General features: G+C 25.0%; 1 protein-coding gene across 4 annotated transcripts in view; it reads left to right on the forward strand.

The window, feature by feature from the left end:
* The window catches only part of LOC112688287 (facilitated trehalose transporter Tret1-like), a 78,490-nt gene that overhangs the window by 10,848 nt on the left and 55,090 nt on the right, over positions 1-12,552 (forward strand). The window contains exons 1-2 of one of the 4 annotated variants that reach the window (XM_025561409.1): positions 9,387-9,432; positions 9,585-9,646. The exons of the other annotated variants lie outside the window; for them this stretch is intronic. The gene's annotated coding sequence lies outside the window, so the exon portion shown is untranslated. Of the gene's footprint in view, positions 1-9,386; positions 9,433-9,584; positions 9,647-12,552 lie in introns of those variants that run through there. 4 annotated transcript variants of the gene reach the window in all.

A 12,552-nucleotide genomic window follows, 5' to 3' on the forward strand; every position in this document is an offset into this window, starting at 1 on the left:
AGTTTTAAATATAAATAGTTGCCAATTATTAACTGATAGAAATTTTTACTTATAAACTCAACTCATTTGAATACGCAATATTAATATTGATGATTTACAGTAACTTGCAACTTTTTAACTTTCTCAAAACTTAAAAAAAAAATCTCAGTTTTGAAATATTTGACCTCCAGACCATATAAATTTTACAATCCATAACCTCAAAGTTTATGCCAAAATGGTTTATGTGACGTTTTAGCATTTATATGTTGCCAAAAACCTTGAGCGACAATATTATTTAGAATGACTCTAAACGATTGTCACCGTGAAAATTAATTATTAAATTCAGTGTACAATATTATAGCGAACAATCTCGATTTCAATAAGTTTTATAAAAGTCTTGGTGGAGATGGTTTATTTTATGTAAGAAACAATCCATTATTTAACAAAAAACGAGTATGCAAAGAAGGAATATTTTAACAGACATGTTTATTTTATACAAACAAAGTAATTTCAAAATTACAATTTTTTCTTTTAATAATAATAAATTATTTATTTTAAATTGTTATGTAATTTTATTACTCAGACTTACAATTTTTATTTTATAAATGAGAAACAATGATTTTATATGGTTAATTTATGAAACCATACAAATATACATTTTAAGTGGTTTGTTAATATTTTGTAATTATTTAAAAACTTGGTTTAATCGATGAATATAACCCGTTTTTATCCAATAATGATTAATTATTTTTTTTAAATTTTCAATAAAATTGTTATAAATATATTTACTAACAACAGTAGTAGGAATTATAAATGAATATAAAATAAATAAATATAAAAAATAAAGATTATTTAAAATTAAATTTTATAATAGATATGATAAATAAAATAATCAATATTTAGTAATATAAGAATAAAAAATGAAGAAGATAAATAAAAATATTTTCTAAATAGCAACTCATTTCTCGGTTGTATTATAAAGCGATGAAAAATATACTAGCCTATAAAAAAAGTTTTTCCATTTTCTCGTGTTTTACTAATTTTTCTTTGTACTTAGTTTTGAAATTATTAGTTACTTTTTAATTATAAGGACATTTTTTTATAACATTATTTTTTGAAAATGTTTTCGATGTTCGAGATATTATTTTCTTTCTTTTCTAATATAATATCTTATTATTTGTTTTAAGTAACATCAATTTATTTTAATATAATTTACCTTATAAAATTGTATGCAAATTATTATCAATAATATGCACTAATCATAAATAACAAAAAGTTACCAGACAAAAATGATCAATCATTTCACAAAAAATAAATAAATAAAAATCATTTAATTTAAATAATAATTAAATCATAAATGAATAATTTTCAGTAAAAATTAATTTTATTTCGTTAAAGATGAGCCTGTTAAATATGTTTTAATAAACGTAATTAAAATTTTTATAGACCCATATGCAATTTCCTCGGGGCAATCTTTTGAATGAAGGTCAGTCTATTAGCTGATACTTCTTCCAAGTTGCTAAAACCTATAAAACAGGAACCAAATGCGTGTTGAGGTTGTAATTGTTGTTTGCTTGGAGAATGGCCAGATCTAGCGGTGTTGAGGACACTTTGGAAACACCAGAAGGTCATTAACCGAAAAACGCAATCATACATAAGTTTAGTTAGAGTGATAGGTAAAAATAAAGGTAAAACAAGAGAGATAAAATAAATCTTATCATAACCTTCTTATATTAGTTCACACAGCTGAAGGATTATTACACTGGCCGGTACTGTAGCGCTTTCGATCAATAATATTAATTACAATAATAACATTATTATTCCACTCACGTTAACGAAAATTGTAATAATAAATGTCATTAGATCGACTAGGTAAGCATGTCAAGACAAGGGTTTTTGACAGGATAGAATAAAAATGTAAATTATTATTTCAAACGGATCAAGTTCAACGATCGTATGCAATACGAAATAGTCAATTGCCAAGTAGGCTGATAAGCGTTTAATTTTTATTAACATTAGATCTAACGAGCTGTACTGCCTTTAGCAAAAAATTAAATAGTAATTTTCAATTTAAAATATTTACGCCTAAGTATTTATATTAATTACTTAGCAAAATATTAGAGTATAATATAAATTCTTTAAATACATCGCGATAGTTATTCAAATAGGCAATAATCTATAAATATCGATGAAAATTACGATCCTTGTTTTTTTTTCTACAGTATATATTATTATTATTTATAGTATTATTATATATATACTGACGTGAATAAAAATACGTTTGTATTTTTATTGTTTTTATTATAAAAAATTAGCATAACTCGATTTTATATTATTAATACGCAACTGCATATAAAAACAAAAACAATCAATTTTCTATTGGTATAGATTTCAAAATTATACAATTTCTATTTGAAACCGTAATAATATGCGCTATTTTAAATTTTGTCTTTTTACTAAAGATTAGTGGTATATAAAAAAATTAGTTATTTTTCTTCATGGATAAGATTTGTTTTTGGCAAATGAATTGGGATGGTTTTATTCTTTAATTATTAAACTATTAGTCAGACATAAAAACTATGCAATAATATTGTGAAATATGAATACTACAAGTTCTATGTGATGTCAATAATGATAACATTATTGCTTTGCGTGTCACCGATACAAGACAAGACCTTGTATGAGAGAGAACGAAAATCACGTACTTGGAGAATATAGAATACAATAATTCCCATAGACTAACTAGGTATTTTATACATTCATGTACTACATTTATCTTGATGAATTTAATTAAAATTACTTTTATTAAATATTTTCAACTGGAACTACTTGAGGCGCAAAATTATGGGAATTATGAGTGAGTAAAATAAAATAATTCAATACCCACCTTAGAAAAAATAAATAAAATTGGTCACTGTACTCGCATAATATACGAGTAAATTACGTAATATAAGTATACTGATGTATGCTTATTGTTATGTTTGAAAATTGAACATTGAGTACTAATTTATCGCCCACCCATCTACCAAATTAAGGGTGAAATCCCCCCCCCCCCTAATACTCTAGATTTATAAATTTATCAATACCCTAGATCTGTTGTATTTTAGAAGAACTAACCCTTTTTTATATCTTAAATATATCTGAGTGTATTATTTTACAGTTCATTTTAAAACTCTAAAACTAAACTACATACATTTAGTATTTTAACACATCAATATTTTATTACATTTTTATCGTGAATATTTTATTTAAGTTTAAATAATGATTATGTACAGACATTAATAATTTAACAATTTAATCAATAATCATTAATTTCAAATCAATCTACAAAAAATGTAAACAAATCCTTATAATATACAAAATATTTGATTATGAATAAATTCATTATATTATTAAAATTAAGACCATTTGTTTTGTGAATTTTCTATGAATTTGTGTGTTTAAAACAAATATATTAAGTACTCATACAGTAATACGAGTACAGTGTTTATATATATACGTCCTTTTAAAGTGAAAGTTATCGTTTTATAACTATTAGTTATGTCTCAACTAGTGATAATAGCTATAAAATTTAATTTTGTAATTTTTGTTATATTTTATTATTTAAAAACTGTCAAATTTATTCCGAAAATTTACTTTTAAAAAAATGTTTTAACTATAATAATATGTGAACTTTGATACTATTTTATGAAAAAATTAAGCAACACATGATTTTAAATTACTCTTAATTACTTGCATTTTTTTCTAATTGATTCGTTATTTAAATCATGATTACTAAAACCATTAACAGTCAAAATACTTAATCCATTAGTAGCTTCGAAAGAGATAAAAATGAACTATCGCATTAAACCTGTTAAACAATACAGGTATATTGGTTAAAAATGTTATTGATTAAAATATCTTAATATTAATACTTCAAGATTATTTGAATATAAAACCACCCTTTTGGGTTATTATAAATTCTTAGATTCAATCTTAATCATTAAATGCATTTTCAATGAATAGGAGTTTTTTTATTTTTTATATAATAAATAGTAGTAATATTGATAGTTAATTAATTTACCAGTTAATTTACCGGAATCGAAAATATCTACTTCATGATAAAATCCACTAGGTACTTCACAACTTATACATTAAAATAAAAATTTTAATAAGTTATTCATTCTTACTTTTTTTTGTTTATTAACGATCAATCTCATTTAGGGTTAATGAACGCATTATGTGATTAACGTAATCGATTTTCAATGCATTACGCATTTCTGATTCATTAGTCATATTTACTAGGTCCGGTAGTAAACATTCGTTATAATCTTCATGTTTCCTGATATACTTATATTTTTTTGATATTAAACTTTATTTTTGTGATGTTTTATTTTATCAGTTAATGTTTGTAAATTACTTTTTTTATAAATATTTATATTTTTTTTTTAAAAAAAGTCTATTGTAAGTTATGTCTTAGACTTTAAATGGTTGTCATGCAATGTTTTAAATGTTATAACATTTTACCTTCTAAGCAGTATAACACTAAAAAATTCTAAGTTTAAAGTAGTTTAACTTTTACTTATTCTTCATTACTTAATCATAAACACAATTTTTCAATTTTCAGACGAAACCGTGAAAATGTTATAATTATCAAAATAACAAAGAAAATAGTACTAATCAAACTAGATAAATATTTTGAAATAATTTAATTGTTATATATTTCTAATTCAGAAACCTTGGTGAAAATAGTTCGTTGTAAGTAAATTATGGTAAAAATAATTATACTTGTTTTTATCATTGATGATCAAAGTAGTGAGGTAATATGTTTTAAAAGTTATAATATTATACAAATATAATGACGACAATTAGAGGCATTTTTTAAACTTACTCCAACGGTTTTTTGATCAAATTGAAAATTTATCGAAAAACCAACGTAGTGGTTGATACTAAATAAGATTCATCTCTAGTTATTTTAGTTTATTAAAATGTATTAAAAACGATCTTGATATTATAGTGTTCACATTAATATTATCATTTATTATATTTTATCAGATTTAAATTGTATCTACTCAAATATACACCACTAATAGAATAATGAATTCATCTTCCCCACATCTCTCATATACCAAGCTGGACTATTCAATAGCGATTCATATCGACTTGCAATTTTAACGAATGATTGTACACAACATCACTCAATTTTATACTACGCTACCATGTTTCTTTTTATCAACCATTGTCATACATAATATACTAAACTTGAAGAGTTCTTTTCGTTGGTATATTTGGCATATACGTATATAATATTTACGGTTTGACTTGTATTCCAACCACACTATGTCGTAGCTAAAAGTATTTTATACTCCCAGTCACTCTAGAGAGTTTGAAAACTCTTGATTCATATTGCGTCTCAAATCTCAATTGAATACTGATATAACGTGTATATTATTTTATGCTGAGTTATTGCAGTTATATTCATCATTGACTGTATAGTGCGTGTAGGTATCAATTAAAATGTGATTCAAACATAAATAATATACAATTTTCAAATCATCCTTTGGAACCTGTGTTTTCCTTTTTTAAATTTTAAACATTTAAAGGATCTTCCGAGTACAACAATATCTTAACATTGTTGTGTGACACACCCAAAATAGTAGCTCATTTATAGTGGTCGGATTTTATAAAATATATTCCAATGATCGGAAATGTTATAGTTACTTGTTACAGTGTTTCGTATAATTTTTGTTTATGAAGATAAATCGTTTTTATTTTTTAGTTACTACCTTTCGTTAAGGATTTACAAAAATCAATAAAATCGGTGCGATAATATAATTCATTAGTTTTAGATTTTTTTCTGTTTTGATTAAATTACTTTTGATTATATTAGATAAATAATTAGTATATATTTTTAATAGTAATTGATGCAATTAATATGTGTACCCAATGGTGTATTTTCAAATTTTTTATAGGTGGGATTTTAAATTTTTCTAAAAAATAAGTAATATTATAATATTATAAAAAATACATATAAGGTATAAATTAATAATTATATTGTTTTATTATTATTATAAATACAACTTAAGAGTTATTTACAACCACATGATATTAATTAATGTTATCTTTTATGTAGGTACCTTCGTAGCAAGTAATTTATGATTTTTGAAACTTTTTTTCTTCTGGTGGGGGATAAGATCAGGTAATCCCACCCCTTCAAAAATACGCTATTGTGTGTATCTTTGCACTTATTATTATTTTGAAATAATATTAGTATTATATTAAATTATATTAATATTAAATATATATATATATATATATATATATATATATATATAAGTTGTATGTTTATTTAAAAAGTTTTTTAAATTTATATAAATTAAATGAATCTATAAATTGAGTCAAAAGTATATAAAATAACTAAAATAAGTCAATAGTCACCAATAATTTGAAAATTATTTGATAAGTATTAAAATCAAATAAATTAAAATTAATTTATTATGTACAGGTTTAGACTATACTCTGGATCTGTTTTAAAATGAAAAAAAATATTAATAGTTATCGTAGAATTACTTATAGTTTATTCCATTAACGGTTAATTAAATTCGTTAAAGTGTTTAAATCATTTTGATTATTCTATTTTATTTTTTATTGAGTCAATTTAAATTATAAAATAATTGCATGTAGGGCTTTCTCTCTATTGAAAATGTTGCAAAGCTCGTATCTCATTTGCTCACGATGGTTCTAATTGAAATAAATTTAACAACGACTTTAAAAATCGTAATTAATTTTTATATTTAGAGTATAAAGGTATATTTGCAAAATTTAATTTATTCATCAATAAATTAATTCTATACTTGGAACAGTCCTTTAAACGTGATGATTCATTGCTTTAAAATTTATAATAACGTTACAATTAATTCTATATAGGCTACTCATTCTCAAATGACCTTATTCTACGTTAATTGCTAGATCAACTGGTATTTTATGAAAATTAATAATTTAAAGCTGAATTTGAAATTCGAAGAAAACATACGTTCTTTAATTTCATAATGAGGTTTACATCTCGACATTATCTATAAGACGAGTATATCGATAATTCAGAAACCGTACAAAAATTTCAGCAATAATTACATATATATTTATATGTGTGTGTTTGATTTATATATGTATATATATATATATGTATTATTGTACACAAATACATAATAGACACGTTTTAAGTCAATGTAATTATAATTTGCGATTAAAACATTACAGCAGTAGCAGTGGACGTGATGCGAATAATATGCACAACAACGAGTTGGCGTAAACCACTATTTTACATAGATATAGCCGTATAGGTACACGTGTGTTACACAAGTTTTAAATTCACTGCCTGTGTTGTCAACGATTGAAAGTTGTATGAAAACGACGGGATAAGCAGAGCGTTTTAAGGTTTCTTGAAATGCTTTTCGGGTAATATTAAATCGAACGACAATGTGTGTGCACTAACAAATGTAACGACCATAACGCACTCCGCGCGTAATCGCGAAAAACACTCGAAACGTTCTCAAGTGGTCCACAGAGTACGTCTTAAAGGTGTATATATATAAATATAATAGTTTGCCAGTATTGTGTGCCTTGCCCATTTAATATCTCGAGCATATGCATGCATAAATCCACGACGTTTGGCGTGATGTTTAATTTACCTCCGGTTTATCACGTGGTTCACTAGAATTTCAATAATATCGTTATTTAGGGGCATGCGATGATGACACGACAAGGCATCGCGGCCACCGGATTGCAGCGCGTTGGTTATAATGGCAATAGTTATAATGTACAATGCAAAACGTCTGTCATTTCAGGGGCGAACGCGTGCGTGCATCGAAAGACCGAAAACAACTGACTAACGGTGATTGCGAACGTACGCGGGTATAATTACCATACCACGGGTATATCATAGCGATCTAATTTTAGATAAGACGGTGTTGCGAAAATAAAAAATATTATAATACCATGTCATTACACTGGGCCAATATTCGTCCGGCGATCTGCGGAGAGCGCGGATCCCGCGATCGATAAAAACGGAATATCGTTATCAATATTATTGTGTTGACGAAATAATCAACGGGACTTGGAGCTGCAAGTGGCGCTTTCTAGACACTACGCGGATGTACGGAATAGTTTAATACAACGGTCGTAATATTATAATATTACAATTATAATATTACTAATACGAACAACGGTTACAATAATATGTACAATAACAAAACGCTTACATAGTGAGCCGGGCAGGTTGCCTGTGTAAGACGCCGTGTTCCGACTGCACGTGCAGACTATTTTCGTAACTCACAAACCGTCAGACGGACGTCGGTCAACAAATATTTTATGACGAATACATTATAATTTAATAGCATATTGTGTTCACGCCATTTTTTTAAGGTGAATCCGTAAAAAATTTTAAGCGTGCTCTCGTTATGGCCACAGTGCTGATATAGTATTGTGCTTTTATAATTATTGTGATTTTACTATTTTTTTTTTTTTTTTTGACTTTCTAACTGAGTTAATTGATACATAATAACAAAACCATTAAGCCATTAACTTTATTATTCGGTGTGAAAGAATAGCTTTCCGGATTGTACGGGTTTTATTAAAACAAAAAAACAGGGTGAGGATTATTTTTAAATTCACTTCATCGAACGACGATTTTATTTTATTTTATAAACGTGTAAACGGTCCACGCATTGAATCGTAACCCTTATGATGCTGTCACCCGGATTTATTGGAGGTTCGCTAAAAGTGCCTTAATTTGTTGCCCGAGTTCAGTGTCATGTCAATAGCTTCAAATAGTTAATCTTAATTTATGTTAATTGTGTTGGGAGCATAGTGTATGTGTTCATGTAAAATAGGTACTGTTTTAACGCCTTAAAAAAAAAAAGAAAAAACCATTATTTTGTTTTTGTTTAAACAATTATATAAAAATTTTAATTCTAAAATTGGTATGGTTTTAACAACAATGAATACAATTCGTGCAATCAATCATGTACTTTACGAATATCTATTGTATTCTCTTCTTTAATGTAATAATAAAATGCGATAATTTTGATGAATTGTTTATAATTGAAATATTTTTTATGTGCTTAGAACCTTGAAAAGGTCGTCAAAGTTATCAACCATATGTAAAGTGATATCGGTAAATTACTTAGCTGATAAGTTAAATTTTAATAATTTCAAGAGTGTCTCTTTTTAAATAATTAAACTCACCTTGTTAAATCGGCTACGCAGTCCACTTTCTATTGTTGCAATCTACTTTTATATACAATAACTTAAAATATAATCAATTTGACATAATTAATGGGAATACAATTATATTTATTAAAAAAAGTGTCAACGAAAAGTTATTTTACGTCAATTTTAATTTAATTTTACATTTATTTATCCATTGGCAAATAAAAATTTGAAACTGCATACTATTAATTACGGCGATTTATATCTGTGAGCATTTATTAAAAATAAACCCGTATTTATATTAATTGTAAAATCTACTCGAAATGAACCTAATCTTAGTTTATATTTAAATAATAATAAAACAATTTGTGTCGAGAGTCAAGTGTGATTATCTTAAATTCAATTTAATACGTGACCAGGTATTACTACTATATACGTATACCAGTTAGTCGTTGTTCTTGTACGTATCTGTCCATAACCGGTAAGTAAACGTCTATTATTTAAATTGTCTGGATTTTATTTTATTTTTATCATTATACATAAATAACTAATTGTAAAAAGATTATATTTTAAAACAATTACCTAAAACCTCATAGTAATATTGTCTCATAAACACGAAATTACGCTTTGGTTGAAATTAATATACGACATCGATCATAAGCAACGTTATTATTCACTTATTTTGTTGTAATTATTTATTATTATTTTAACAGTCATATCATGAATTATATCTAGTTTAATGACACACAAGTTAATAGTTCTCAATAATAGCTATTTTTTTCGATCATGCAACATCACTGTTGGTTAAGCTATTTTACTAATTTATTGTCATGATTGTTATTTTATAATAATATTATCACAATTTATGTTTTGAATATTAAACATTTGTTATAGTCTGCATTTAATCAAAATATGTTTTTTTATATTCGGTATCATGTTATATTATATTATATTAGGTATAGTTATTGTTTAAAAGCCTATACAGACAAAATAATAAAAACAAGTGGAGTACTCGTTTCGTTTCACTAGTCTACTTTAGTAAAATAACTTAAATTTGAAAATTATGATAGATTATTTTATTCTAAAAACCGTTAATATAGATAAAATTACGTTTGTTGAATTGCTTATCATTTTTCTAATTTTAAATATACAAAAAAAAAAAAATTATATCAATGTATCATGGATTTTAAAATATTACATCAAACACGATGAACGTATGGGTGATATAAATAACTAATTATTTACATATTTACAATTTTATACTTTAACCAGATCCTTAACAATTTTAGAATACACACTATTTTATACATGTAGAATATTTGAGTATTTAAATTTAAAAATACTTTTTACTTATAATGTATAACAAACAAGATTACAAACTTAAAGAAACAGCATTAAGCATTAATGAACAGCACACGCTATTTTGCGTAAGCATTTCAAAAGTTTATAAAATCTTTATATTATGTGTTAATACATAGGTCATTATATATTTGAACTTATATAATATTAAGTATAACATTTAATATAATAGTATAAACTAAAATATAAAAATAGTATTCTAAATGAAAATATATTTATTTCTATCAAGAATACACTACGCTTTTGATTTTATGTATTTTGCTTTTGTCATTAATATTACAGCAAAACACTACACTTCAGAATGATAATTGAATAATAGTGCACAGAATAGAACTCAAATAAAAAATAGATTATAGATATAGTAGATATAGTAGCCAAATATATTTAAGTAACCCTATCCAGTAATGAATTAAATCTTAAAAATGTTATGATTCTAACTTAATCGAAATTGTACTTTATTCAGCAATTTTTTTGTAATATTTTTACGGCTATTTGAAATGTATACAAAAGTAAATAAAATTATCATCGATTTTCAAAAAAAATAGGTAAATAGTAAAAATAGGTATAATGAAATATGAAAATTTTTAAATTACTATTTTTTAAATATTTTTAATCTCAGAAAGAGTTTTCCGGAAAAATACACAACCGATGACTACATTGTTCTGCTTAAATTCTAAAAATAAAAAACCCGTTATTATTATAAAAACCGTAGGTTAACTATGGAATTTAAACATTCATGTTAGAAAAACAAGTCTTTCACGAATTAAGTACGAGTTACATGTAACACTTATCTAGTATGTGCTTCTTATCATAAGCGTATTAACACTTCCCTTATGCAACGCTGATATTAATTATTATAAAATAGCTAAACGGTTAAATAAAAAAAATTAAAAAAATAGTTTAACCAAATTATTAACCTCAAAAATTACAATATTAGAATATGGAATTTTTTTTATATTGCATACATATAATAATATCAAAACGATTCAAAAAACTATTAAATATTATTTATAATATTGTAATAACAAAACGCAATTATATTATTAATTATACGACAACCTTCATTTACTGCCCTTCAACATTGTATATTCAATAAACTAAACGAAAATTCATCTAATAATTTTTTTGGTAAATTCATTCACGAATCCATATTTATAGCCCTTGGTATGTGCTTACTAACATAATATAACTTTTTTTTTGTCTGTTAAACGATAATTTTAAAGATTCTTTTGTTAAAAGATATTTATCAAAATAGTTTCTGATTTTTCTAAGACTTTACCGAGAAAATAATAATATGTTGTTTTATATTTGGCCTTTAAAATGTAAATACTTATTATGCTTTTTTAAGCTAATGCAATTTAGATTTTTATATGGGTTGATACCACGTGGTCTTAATTTTATATTATACATAATTCACTGTTATATTTTTATATATATATGAATATGACAAGATCTTGAAAACTAATTTTTTCGTGAATAAAATATTTGATACCTTTAACCAAACTAAAAAATTCTAATCGCATCACTTTTCTTACTAAATACTCCCTTAAAAAAATACTCAGATACTCCGGATACTAACAATTAAGTAAATTAAAAAAAGTTATTTTAATGGTTTATTTGTATTCCAAAGAAAGTCTTTATTACAACATGTTTAATAGAATTACATTTATATTTGAGTACTGAAATTAGACATAGTTACAGAGTCGTGTTAAACATTACAGCGTCCCGATGCAATTTTTTTTCTTCGGGACCACTGGGCACAGGTAGCATATTAAATGCAGATAAAGGCACCCCCTTACTTTAAAAAAATTATGGCCCCCAAATGTAATTGCCTCCTTTGACCCCTCCCCTCCTTAACACAGCTATGCATAATTATCACTTTACATTTCATTTTTTGTTTATTATTTAATGAACAATAATGATTTATTTATAAATAATTCATCCTATCAGAGTTTGAGTAAAATAGATATTTTAAAGTAAATCTATAACTATTAATGAAATATAAAAAAAATTACGAGACGGCATGTT

Source organism: Sipha flava, unplaced genomic scaffold, assembly GCF_003268045.1.
Source record: "Sipha flava isolate LNK unplaced genomic scaffold, YSA_version1 38_pilon_pilon, whole genome shotgun sequence".
NCBI lineage: Eukaryota > Metazoa > Arthropoda > Insecta > Hemiptera > Aphididae > Sipha > Sipha flava.